This window comes from Somniosus microcephalus, chromosome 5, assembly GCF_052327205.1.
Source record: "Somniosus microcephalus isolate GS21.2 chromosome 5, FLI_Smic_1.0, whole genome shotgun sequence".
In the NCBI taxonomy this organism is placed as follows: Eukaryota; Metazoa; Chordata; class Chondrichthyes; order Squaliformes; family Somniosidae; genus Somniosus; species Somniosus microcephalus.
This window is the reverse complement of record NC_140991.1, coordinates 3,508,236-3,521,974: the sequence shown is the minus strand read 5'-3', so window position 1 is coordinate 3,521,974 and position 13,739 is coordinate 3,508,236.

Below are 13,739 nucleotides of genomic sequence, written 5' to 3'. Positions count from 1 at the left end.
TGCGGGTGAATGAATTTTGGAGCATGCGCGATGCTGAGAGGCTCGTGGATAGCACGCTTAGCGAGTTGTTCACGCCTCAGGGTAGGGCAGCACAGGGGGTGACCATCAGGCGGAGCAACAAAGGCAGGCAGGTAGTGCAGGGAACCCCTGCGGACATCCCCCTTTCAAACAAGTATACCGCTTTGGATACTGTTGAGGGGGATGACTCACCAGGGGAAGGCAGCAGCAGCCAACTTCCTGGCACTGGGGGTGCTCCTGCTGCCCAGGAAGGGGGGAAAAAGAGTGGGAGAGCAATAGTGGTAGGAGATTCTATAGTAAGGGGAACAGATAGGCGTTTCTGTGGCCGTAGACGTGAATCCAGGATGGTTTGTTGCCTCCCTGGTGCCAGGGTCAAGGATGTCACTGAGCGGCTGCAGGGCATTCTGGAGGGGGAGGGTGAACAGCCAGTGGTCGTGGTCCACATTGGTACCAACGACATAGGTAAAAAGAGGGATGAGGTCCTGCAGCAAGAATTTAGGGAGCTAGGTGAAGGATTAAGGAGCAGGACCTCAAGGGATGTAATCTCTGGATTACTCCCGGTGCCACGTGCTAGTAAGTATAGGAATAGGAAGATAGAACAGATGAATGCGTGGCTAAAGGGATGGTGCAGGAGGGAGGGCTTTAGTTTCCTGGATCACTGGGTCTGCTTCTGGAAAAGGTGGGACTTGTACAAGTCGGATGGTTTACACCTGAAACAGAAGGGAACCAATATCCTTGCGGGGAGGTTTGCTAGCACTGCTGGGGGGGGTTTAAACTAACTTGGCAGGGGGATGGGGTACAGAGTGGAGCTATAGTAGGGGGTGATTTACAGCCAAATACAGAGGGAAAAACAAGTCAGCTGGGAAGGCAGAGCAAATATGTGAAGGCAAAAGAGAATATGGCAGGGCTGGAAGGCATATATTTTAATGCAAGGAGTCTTGCAAATAAGGTGGATGAACTGAAGTTGTTGTTGAACACATGGGAGTACGATATTGTTGCTATCACAGAGACATGGTTGAGGGAGGGTCAGGACTGGCAGCTCAATATTCCGGGGTATAGAATCTTCAGGCGAGACAGAGGGGGGTGTAAAAGGGGAGGGGGTGTTGCAATATTAATTAAGGAGTCAATTACTGCTGTAAGGAGGGATGATATATTAGCGGGTTCCTCTAATGAGGCCATATGGGTAGAACTTAAAAACAAAAAGGGGGCAAGCACTTTGCTGGGAGTGTACTATAGGCCCCCAAACAGTCAGGGGGAGATAGAGGAACAGATATGTAGGCAAATCTCAGAAAAGTGCGAAAATAATAGGGTAATAATAGTGGGGGATTTCAACTTCCCCAATATAAATTGGGATAGTCAGAGTGTGAAAGGCTTAGAGGGTGCAGAATTCTTGAAGTGCATCCAGGAGAGCTTTTTGAGCCAACATGTAGAAAGTCCTACAAGAGAGGGGACGGTACTGGACCTAATTCTAGGGAATGTAGCCGGGCAAGTGGTGGAAGTGTCAGTAGGAGAGCATTTTGGCGACAGTGACCATAATTCGGTGAGATTTAAGGTGGTCATGGAAAAGGACAAAGACGGCCCGGAAATAAGGGTTCTAAATTGGGGGAAGGCCGATTTTAATATGATAAGGCAGGATCTGGCCAAAGTGGACTGGGAGCAGCTACTGATAGGAAAATCCACATCAAAACAGTGGGAGACTTTCAGAAGGGAAATAGAGAGAGTACAACGCCAACATGTTCCTGTAAAGGTCAAGGGTGGGACCAACAAGCAAAGGGAACCTTGGATGACAAGGGATATACAAAAATGCATTAGGAATAAAAGGGGGCTTTTGGCAGTTACAAAAGACTAAAGACGGAAGAAGCCCTAGAGGAGTATAAAAAGTGCAGGGGCGTACTTGAAAAAGAAATTAGGAGGGCGAGGAGGGGCCATGAAATAACACGGGCGAGCAAAATAAAGGAAAATCCTAAGATGTTTTATAAGTATATTAAGGGCAAGAGGATAACCAGGGAAAGGGTAGGGCCCATTAGGGACCAAAGTGACAATCTGTGTGTAGAGCCAGATGAGGTAGGCGGGGTTTTAAATAGAGTCATAGAGTCATAGAGTTTTACAGCACAGAAAGAGGCCCTTCGGCCCATCGTGTCTGCGCCGCCCATCCCTCCCTGTCCAGTCTAATCCCATTTTCCAGCATTTGGTCCATAGCCTTGTATGCAATGGCATTTCAAGTGCTCATCCAAATGCTTCTTGAATGTTGTGAGGGTTCCTGCCTCTACCACCCTTTCAGGCAGTGAGTTCCAGCTTCCAACCACCCTCTGGGTGAAAAAGTTCCTCCTCAAATCCCCCCTAAATCTCCTGCCCCTTACCCTGAATCTGTGCCCCCTTGTTATTGACCCCCCTACTAAGGGGAAAAGTTCCTCTTTATCTACCCTATCTATGCCCCTCATCATTTTGTACACCTCAATCAGGTCCCCCCTCAGCCTCCTTTGCTCCAAGGAAAACAACCCCAGCCTGTTGAGTCTTTCGTCATAGCTGAGGCGTTCCATCCCAGGTAACATCCTGGTGAATCTTCTCTGCACCCTCTCCAAAGCAATCACATCCTTCCTATAGTGAGGCGACCAGAACTGCACACAGTACTCCAGCTGTGGCCTCACCAGCGTTTTGTACAGCTCCATCATAACCTCCCTGCTCTTATATTCTATGCCTCTGCTAATGAAGGCAAGTATCCCATAAGCCTTTTTAACCACCTTATCTACCTGTTCCGCTGACTTCAGGGATCTATGTACATGTACACCAAGGTCCCTCTGACCCTCTGTGCTTCCTAGGGTCCTACCACTCATTGTGTATTCCCTTGCCTTATTTGTCCATCCAAAATGCATCACCTTGCACTTTTCAGGGTTAAATTCCATTTGCCACTTTTCCGCCCATCTGACCAACCCGTTAATATCGTCCTGTAGCCTGAGGCTTTCCTCCTCACAATTTACCACCCCACCAATTTTCGTGTCATCCGCGAACTTACTGATCATACCCTTTACATTCTCATCCAAATCATTAATGTAGATCACAAACAGCAAGGGACCCAGCACCGATCCCTGAGGTACCCCACTGGACACAGGCTTCCAGTCACAAAAGCAACCTTCGACCATCACCCTCTGCCTCCTGCCACTCAGCCAGTTTAGGATCCAACGCGCCAAGGCCCCCTGGATCCCATGGGCTCTTACCTTCTTGACCAGTCTCCTATGCGGGACCTTGTCAAAAGCTTTACTGAAGTCCATGTAAACCACATCCACAGCATTTCCCTCATCCACCCCCCTAGTCACCCCCCCGAAAAATTCAATCAGATTTGTCAGACATGATTTACCCTTGACAAAGCCATGCTGACTATTCCCGATTAATCCTTGCCTCTCCAAGTGGAGACTAATTTTGTCCCTCAGAATTTTTTCCAATAATTTCCCTACCACAGATGTTAGGCTCACTGGCCTGTAATTCCCTGGTTTATCCCTGCTACCCTTCTTGAATAATGGTACTACGTTAGCTGTTCTCCAGTCCTCTGGTACATCCCCTGTGGCCAGAGAGGTTCTGAAAATTTGTGTCAGAGCCCCTGCAATCTCCTCCTTTGCCTCACACAACAGCCTGGGATACATCTCGTCCGGGCCTGGGGATTTATCCACTTTTTGGCCTGCTAAAACCGCTAGTACCTCCTCCCTCTCGATGCTAATATGTTCAAGTATGTCACAGTCCCCTTGCCCGACTTCTATGTCTACATTGTCTTTCTCCATAGTGAACACTGAGGCAAAAAATTCATTTAAAACCCCACCAACTTCATCTGGCTCTACACACAGCTTGCCACTTTGGTCCCTAATGGACCCTACCCTTTCCCTGGTTATCCTCTCGCCCATAATATACTTATAAAACATCTTAGGATTTTCCTTTATTTTGCTCGCCAGTGTTATTTCATGGCCCCTCCTCGCCCTCCTAATTTCCTTTTTAAGTATGCCCCTGCACCTCTTATACTCCTCTAGGGCTTCCACCGTCTTTTGTCTTTTGTAACTGCCAAAAGCCCCCCTTTTTTTCCTAATGCATTTTTGTATATCCTTTGTCAGCCAAGGTTCCCTTTGCTTGTTGGTCCCACCCTTGACCTTTACAGGAACATGTTGGTGTTGTACTCTCTCTATTTCCCTTCTGAAAGCCTCCCACTGTTTTGATGTGGATTTTCCTATAAGTAGCTGCTCCCAGTCCACTTTTGCCAGATCCTGTCTTATCTTATTAAAATCGGCCTTCCCCCAATTTAGAACCCTGATTTCCGGGCCGTCTTTGTCTTTTTCCATGACCACCTTAAATCTCACCGAATTGTGGTCACTATCGCCAAAATGCTCTCCTACAGACACTTCCACCACCTGCCCGGCTACATTCCCTAGAATTAGGTCCAGTACCGCCCCCTCTCTTGTAGGACTTTCTACATGTTGGCTCAAAAAGCTTTCCTGGATGCACTTTAAGAATTCTGCTCCCTCCAAGCCTTTCACACTCTGACTATCCCAATTTATATTGGGGAAGTTGAAATCCCCCACTATTACTACCCTATTATTTTCACACTTTTCTGATATCTGCCTGCATATCTGTTCCTCTATCTCCCCCTGACTGTTTGGGGGCCTATAGTACACTCCCAGCAAGGTGCTTGACCCCTTTTTGTTTTTAAGTTCTACCCATATGGCCTCATTAGAGGAACCCGCTAATATATCATCCCTCCTTACAGCAGTAATAGACTCCTTAATTAATATTGCAACACCCCCTCCCCTTTTACACCCCCCTCTGTCTCGCCTGAAGATTCTATACCCCGGAATATTTAGCTGCCAGTCCTGACCCTCCCTCAACCATGTCTCCGTGATAGCAACAATATCGTACTCCCATGTGTTCAACAACAACTTCAGTTCATCCACCTTATTTGCAAGACTCCTTGCATTAAAATAAATGCCTTCCAGCCCTGCCATATTCCCTTTTGCCTTCACATCTTTGCTCTGCCTTCCCTGCTGACTTGTTTTTTCCTCCTTATTTGGCTGTACATCACCCCCTACTATAGCTCCACTCTGTATCCCATCCCCCTGCCGAATTAGTTTAAACCCCCCCCAGCAGTGCTAGCAAACCTCCCCGCAAGGATATTGGTTCCCCTCTGGTTCAGGTGTAAACCGTCCGACTTGTACAAGTCCCACCTTTCCCAGAAGCAGACCCAGTGATCCAGGAAACTAAAGCCCTCCCTCCTGCACCATCCCTTTAGCCACGCATTCATCTGTTCTATCCTCCTATTCCTATACTCACTAGCACGTGGCACCGGGAGTAATCCAGAGATTACAACCTTTGAGGTCCTGCTCCTTAATCTTGCCCCTAGCTCCCTACATTCTTGCTGCAGGACCTCATCCCTCTTTTTACCTATGTCGTTGGTACCAATGTGGACCACGACCTCTGGCTGTTCACCCTCCCCCTCCAGAATGCCCTGCAGCCGCTCAGTGACATCCTTGACCCTGGCACCAGGGAGGCAACAAACCATCCTGGATTCACGTCTACGGCCACAGAAACGCCTATCTGTTCCCCTTACTATAGAATCCCCTACGACTATTGCTCTCCCACTCTTTTTCCTCCCCTCCTGGGCAGCAGGAGCGCCCCCAGTGCCAGGAAGCTGGCTGCCGCTGCCTTCCCCTGGTGAGTCCTTCCCCCCAACAGTATCCAAAACGGTATACTTGTTTGAGAGGGGAATGGTCACAGGGGTTTCCTGCACTACCTGCCTACTTCTATTGCTCCACCTGGTGGTCACCCATTTCCTTTCTTCCTGTGCAGCCCTTCCCTGCGGTGTGACCAACTCACTAAACGTGCTATCCACGAACTTCTCAGCCTCGTGAATGCTCCACAACCCATCCACCCGCAGCTCCAGCTCTTCAATGCGGTCTGCTAATAGCTGCAGATGGATGCATTTCCTGCACACGTAGTCACCAGGGGCAGTGTCCCTGAATTCCCACATGGAGCAGGAGGAGCACATCACGGGGCTGGGCTCTCCTGGCATGACTTTCCCCTTAATTAATTTAAATTAATTTACTATCACCAATTAAAGATATCTCTAAGGCTCTTGTATAGTCTACCAACAATACCTGCTACACCAGAAAAGACCCTAGTAACGATAAACTACAGAGTTAAAGTTTAAAAAAGAGAAATACTCACCAACCAATCACTTACCTGCTCCCTGGTGACGTCACACACTGACTATTTTTTACCTCTCTCCCCGCTGCGGAGTTGGTAAGCCTCGCTGGTCGTGGGTTTTTATACCCGGCTGCTGCTCCTCTGCTCCCGCTGCTCCGAGTGCTCTCGGGCCTCGCTGGTCGTGGGTTTATATACCCGGCTGCTGCTCCTCTGCTCCCGCTGCTCCGAGTGCTCTCGGGCCTCGCTGATCGTGGGTTTTTATACCCGGCTGCTGCTCCTCTGCTCCCGCTGCTCCGAGTGCTCTCGGGCCTCGCTGGTCGTGTGTTTTTATACCCGGCTGCTCCTCCTCTGCTCCCGCTGCTCCGATTGCTCTCGGGCCTCGCTGGTCGTGGGTTTTTATACCCGGCTGCTCCTCCTCTGCTCCCGCTGCTCCGAGTGCTCTCGGGCCTCGCTGGTCGTGGGTTTTTATACCCGGCTGCTGCTCCTCTGCTCCCGCTGCTCCGAGTGCTCTCGGGCCTCGCTGGTCGTGGGTTTTTATACCCGACTGCTGCTCCTCTGCTCCCGCTGCTCCGAGTGCTCTCGGGCCTCGCTGGTCGTGGGTTTTTATACCCGGCTGCTGCTCCTCTGCTCCCGCTGCTCCGAGTGCTCTCGGGCCTCGCTGGTCGTGGGTTTTTATACCCGGCTGCTCCTCCTCTGCTCCCGCTGCTCCGAGTGCTCTCGGGCCTCGCTGGTCGTGGGTTTTTATACCCGGCTGCTCCTCCTCTGCTCCCGCTGCTCCGAGTGCTCTCGGGCCTCGCTGGTCGTGGGTTTTTATACCCGGCTGCTGCTCCTCTGCTCCCGCTGCTCCGAGTGCTCTCGGGCCTCGCTGGTCGTGGGTTTTTATACCCGGCTGCTGCTCCTCTGCTCCCGCTGCTCCGAGTGTTCTCGGGCCTCGCTGGTCGTGGGTTTTTATACCCGGCTGCTCCTCCTCTGCTCCCGCTGCTCCGAGTGTCCTATCTATGTCGTTGGTACCAACATGGACCATGACAACAAGATCCTCCCCCTCCAAGTTTCTCTCCAGCCCAGAGGAGATGTCCTTAACCCTGGCACCGGGCAGGCAACACAGCCTTCGGGACTCTCGCGCTCGGCTGCAAAGAACTCTATCTATCCCCCTAATGATACTATCCCCTACCACTACAACATTTCTTTTAACTCCCCTGTTCTTCTTTAAATAGTGCCAAGGAGTCTTTTACATCCACCCAAGAGGGCAGACGGGAGCCTCGGTTTAACGTGTTATCCAAAAGACAGCACCTCTGACAGAGCAGCGCTCCCTCAGTACTGCCCCTCCGACAGTGCAGCACTCCCTCAGTACTGCCCCTCCGACAGTGCAGCACTCCCTCAGTACTGCCCCTCTGACAGAGCAGTGCTCCCTCAGTACTGCCCCTCCGACAGTGCAGCGCTCCCTCAGTACTGCCGCTCCGACAGTGCAGCGCTCCCTCAGTACTGACCCGCCGACAGTGCAGCGCTCCCTCAGTACTGCCCCTCCGACAGTGCAGCGCTCCCTCAGTACTGACCTGCCGACAGTGCGGCGCTCCCTCAGTACTGTTCCTCCGACTGTGCGGCGCTCCCTCAGTACTGACCCTCCGACACTGCGGCGCTCCCTCAGTACTCAACGTAAGAAATAGGAGCAGGAGTAGCCCATAGAGCTCCTCGAGCCTGCTCCACCATTCAATAAGATCATGGCTGATCTTCGACCTCAACTGCACTTTCCCACCCGATCCCCATATCCCTTGATTCACCTAGGGCTGGATTTTCATTGAGGAGTCGGGTAGGAGGCGGGACTACAACTTATGGGGTTGTAGTCCCGCCTCCATCGAGTTCTAGCCAACCCATGCGATTTTGACTTGATTGACCTTGTTGACCCCGCCCAGTGGGCTCAGCAGGCCAATTAAGGGCCACCCGGCAACAAGAGACGTCACAGATTGATATTTCATCTGTCAAGAGCTTTTGACAGATGAAATATCAGCGTTTGACAGCTGTTTGAAGCTGTCAAACACTGACAATCTGTACTCGAAGTTAATTCCTTCCTGTCAGGATGATTTAGAGATCTCCCTGGAACAGAAAGCTGAATGCTGGAACTTTTGACAGATCGCGGCCATTCTGCTTTCTGTGCCGGTGAGATGAGGGACTCCCGAGACCTGAAGGAAGGAAGGCTGTAAAGGTATGTAAATGAAAGTACAACTTCTTTAAACACTTCAACAATGAAAATAGGGATTAGGCTTAAAAACTGCCTGTTAACTACATGTTAACAGGCAGTTAATTAGCACTAATCCCCTTCCCGCCTCAGTGAGGCGGGTCCCAGCACAGGTCGGGTATCCACCTCCGTTGAAACTGGCATGGAGGCGGGTTGGGGGCGAGTTGGGTTCGCGCCCTCCGATTTCGGGATTTTAACCCCCCACACGCCTCCAATCCCGCCTCCATGGCCCAATGAAAATCCTGCCCCTAGAGTCCAAAAATCCATCTATCTCAGCCAGTGCAGCGCTCCCTCAGTACTGCCCTTCCAACAGTGGAGCGCTCCCTCAGAACAGCTCCACCGACAGTGCAGCACTCATTTAGTGCTGCCCCTCCGACAATGCAGCACTCCCTGAAGACCCTGCTAAGAAAGCCCTATTCAGCCTGCGCCTCACAACCAACCTGACGACTCCTAGTGATTCAGAGACACAGAGGCTTAGAAATTCAGTGGCGCCCCATTTGGGGCACCAGCCTTGCCAGGGCACTAAAAGTAGCGCCTCGGAAGTAGTCGCGGCTGCCCGCCGGAAATTGACTTTGCGACACTACAGACTTCTTACAGAAACTCAGCACCCACGGACCAGTTGAACCAGGAACACTCCTCGCCACGATGGACGTCTCGGCACTCTACACCAGTATCCCCCACGATGACGGCATCGCTGCGACAGCCTCAGTACTCAACACCAACAACAGCCAATCTCCAGACGCCATCCTACAACTCATCCGCTTCATCCTTGACCACAATGTCTTCACCTTCGACAACCAATTCTTTACCGAAACACACGGAACAGCCATGGGGACCAAATTCGCACCCTAATACGCCAACATCTTCATGCACAAGTTCGAGCAAGACTTCTTCGCTGCACAGGACCTCCAACCAACGCTATACACCAGATACATCGACGACATTTTCTTCCTATGGACCCACGGCGAAGAATCACTGAAAAGACTACACGATAACATCAACAAGTTCCATCCCACCATCAAACTCACCATGGACTACTCCTCAGAATCGGTTTCATTCTTGGACACATGAATCTCCATCAAAGACGGACACCTCAGCACTTCACTCCACCGTAAGCCCACGGACAACTTCAGGATGCTCCACTTCTCCAGCTTCCACCCTAACCACGTTAAAGAAGCCATCCCCTATGGACAAGCCCTGCGAATACACAGGATCTGCTCAGACGAGGAGGAACGCGATGGACACCTACAGACGCTGAAAGACACCCTCGTAAGAACGGGATATGATGCTCGACTCATCGATCGACAGTTCCGATGGGCCACAGCAAAAAATCGCATAGACCTCCTCAGAAGACAAACACGGGACACAACCAACAGAGTACCCTTCGTTGTCCAGTACTTCCCCGGAGCGGAGAAACTACACCATGTTCTTCGCAGCCATCAACATGTCATCGATGATGATGAACACCTCGCTAAGTTCATCCCCATGCCTCCACTACTCGCCTTCAAACAGCCGCCTAACCTCAAACAGACCATCGTTCGCAGCAAATTACCCAGCTTTCAGGAGAACAGCGACCACGACACCACACAACCCTGCCACGGCAACCTCTGCAAGACATGCCAGATCATCAACACAGATACCATCATCACACGTGAGGACACCACCCACCAGGTACATGGTACATACTCATGTGACTCGGCCAACGTTGTCTACCTCATACGTTGCAGGAAAGGATGCCCCGGAGCATGGTACATCGGCGAGACCATGCAGACACTGCGACAATGGATGAACAGACACCACGCAACAATCGGCAAGTAGGAGTGTTCCCTCCCAGTCGGGGAACACTTCAGCAGTCAAGGACATTCAGCCTCCGATCTTCGGGTAAGCATTCTCCAAGGCGGCCTTCGAGACACACGACAACGCAAAATTGTAGAGCAGAAACTGATAGCCAAGTTCCGCACTCATGAGGACGGCCTCAACCGGGATCTTGGGTTCATGTCACGCTACATGTAACCCCACCTGATGTAGGGTCATCCAGACTCGAGTCGTCATTGGCTTGTTCTCTCTACCTAGATGCGGCTGGACCTGCTGTGATTTCCAGCAAAAAACATTTTTTTTGTCTGTTTCTTGTTTTTCGTACAGACCCCAGCATCTGCAACATTTGACCCCTTGTGACCCCACCTCATTGTTCTTTGATGTAATGTTTTCCTGACTGACCTGTTTGGACACCATTCACACCTTTTGATTGCTGTGATTATCTCTCTGCCGAGGTGTGATAAATGGCAGTTAGAAAGATTACCTGTAACCATCTGGCATTATTCTCTGACTATATAAGCTGTGTCTTTATGCATCTCTCCACTTCACCTGATGAAGGAGCAGCGCTCCGAAAGCTTGTGATTTCAAATAAAACTGTTGGACTATAACCTGGTGTTGTGTGACTTCTTACATTTGTCCACCCCAGTCCAACACCGGCATCTCCACGCCAAGGAAATTAGAGATGCGTGCAATAACGGCACAGCAGTTATCATGGGTGACTTTAATCTACATATAGATTGGTCTAACCAAATTAGTAACAATACTGTGGAAGAGGAATTCCTAGAGTGTATACAGGATGGTTTCCTGGACCAATATATCGAGGAACCAACTAGAGATCAGGCCATCTTAGACTGGGTATTATGTAATGAGAAAGGATTAATTAGCAATCTTCTTGTGCGAGGCCCCTTGGGGAGGAGCGATCATAATATGATATAATTCTTCATTAAGATGAAGAGTGAAGTAGTTGATTCAGAGACTTGGGTACTGAATTTAAATAAAGGAAACTATGATGGTATGAGGCATGAGTTGGCTAGGATGGATTGGGGAATGTTACTTAAAGGGTTGATGGTAAATAGTCAATGGCAAACATTTAAAGATCGCATGGATGAACTACAGAATTTGTTCATCCCTGTTTGGCATAAAAATAAAACAAAAAAGGTGACTCAACTGTGGCTAACAAGGGAAATTAGGGATAGCATAAGATCCTAAGGAGAGGACATATAAATTAGCCAGAAAAAGCAGTAAACCTGAGGATTGGGAGCAGTTTAGGATTCAGCAAAGGAGGACAAAGGGATTAATTAAGAGGGGGAAAATAGAGTATGAGAGTAAGCTTTCAGGGAACATAAAAGCTGACTGTAAAAGCTTCTATAGATATGTGAAGAGAAAATGTCAAGCGTATGCCCCTTGCAGTCAGAATCAGGGGAATTTATAATGGGGAACAAAGACATGGCAGACCAGTTAAATACATACTTTGGTTCTGTCTTCACAAAGGAGGACACAAATAAACTCCCAGAGATGTCGGGGAACATAGGGTCTAATCAGAGGGAGGAACTGAATGAAATCAATATTTGTAGGGAAATGGTGTTAGGGAAATTGATGGAATTAAAGGCCAATAAATCCCCTAGAGTCCATTATAAAAGATGTAATAGCAGAGCACTTGGAAAACAGTGACTGGATCGGACAAAGTCAACATGGATTTACAAAAGGTAAATCCTGCGTGACTAATCTACTGGAATTTTTTGAGGATGTAATTGGTAGAATAGATAAGGGAGAACCAATGGATGTGGTGTAGTTGGAATTTCAGAAGGCTTTCGATAAGATCCCGCATAAGAGATTAGCGTACAAAGTAAAAGCACATGGAATTGGGGGTAAGGTACTGACTTGGATAGAAAAATGGTTGGCGGACAGGAAGCATAGAGTTGGAAAAACGGGTCTTTTTCCAAGTGGAAGGCAGTGACTCATGGGGTACCGCAGGGATCGGTGCTAGGAACCCAGTTATTCACAATATATATTAATGATCTAGGCGAGGGAACTAGATATAATGGCCCAGAAATTCGGGTCGGGGGCTTCCCGCGGGTGTAAGCCCCCGACCTGCACTTATCTTGCGCGCCGGCCATTGTGTTGTGGGCCCCCGTGGAATTCCGATTCTGGGCGTGCTCCAGCTGCCAGCGCGCAGTGCTTGCGTATCCCAGGGGCGCAGTTAGTTCGATGCATCCCCTGGGATCACGTGGGCCATGGGGAGACAATCAGAGCAGGGAAATGCCCATTCATTAGTTTGACAGGAAGAGCTGTCAAAACGTAGAAATACTACGAGCCCCAAAACATCACTAAATCTTCAAATAAATTTTTTAAAAAATCACATTTTTTAAATAAACTATAAATTACATGAAATAACTATTTTAAACAACAACTTACATTTTTGGAAAAGATAATTTTATTTTCTAACGGGGCTAAAAATAAACTTACCTTTCTTCAAAGTATTTAAAAATAATAAACCTGTGGAAAAACATAGAAACATAGAAACATAGAAGATAGGAGCAGGAGTAGGCCATTCGGCCCCTCGAGCCTGCTCCACCATTCAATGCGATCATGGTTGATCATCCAAGTTCAGTACCCTGTCCCTGCTTTCTCCCCATACCCCTTGATCCCTTTAGCCTTAAGAAATATATCCGACTCCTTCTTGAATATATTTAATGAATTGGCCTCTACTGCCTTCTGTGGTAGAGAATTCCACAGGTTCACCACTCTCTGGGTGAAGAAATTTCTCCTCATTTCTGTCCTAAAAGGCTTACCCCTTATCCTTAGACTGTGACCCCTGGTTCTGGACTCCCCGACCATCGGGAACATCCTCCCTGCATCTAGTCTGTCCAGTCCTGCCAGAATTTTATAAGTTTCAAAGAGATCCCCTCTCATTCTTCTAAACTCCAGCGAGTCCAAGCCCAATCTTCCCAGAACTCGATAGACTCTAGAACAGTACCCATGGATTCGAGGGTAGCTAATGTCAGGTAAGGCCTCAGAGCATCGACGGGAAGCTCGAGCAGCAGCAGGGCTAGAAAAGGCTCCAGAGACTAGGTAAGGCCTCAGAGCGTCGGCGGGAAGCTCGAGCAGCAGCAGCAGGGCTAGAAAAGGCTCCAGAGACTAGGTAAGGCCTCAGAGCGTCGGCGGGACACTCGAGCGGCGGCAGCAGGGCTATAAAAGGCTCCAGAGACCAGGTAAGGCCTCAGAGCGTCGGCGGGAAACTCGAGCGGCGGCAGCAGGGCTATAAAAGGCTCCAGAGACCAGGTAAGGCCTCAGAGCGTCGGCGGGAAACTCGAGCGGCGGCAGCAGGGCTATAAAAGGCTCCAGAGACCAGGTAAGGCCTCAGAGCGTCGGCGGGAAACTCGAGCGGCGGCAGCGGGGCTATAAAAGGCTCCAGAGACCAGGTAAGGCCTCAGAGCGTCGGCGGGAAACTCGAGCAGCAGCAGCGGGGCTATAAAAGGCTCCAGAGACCAGG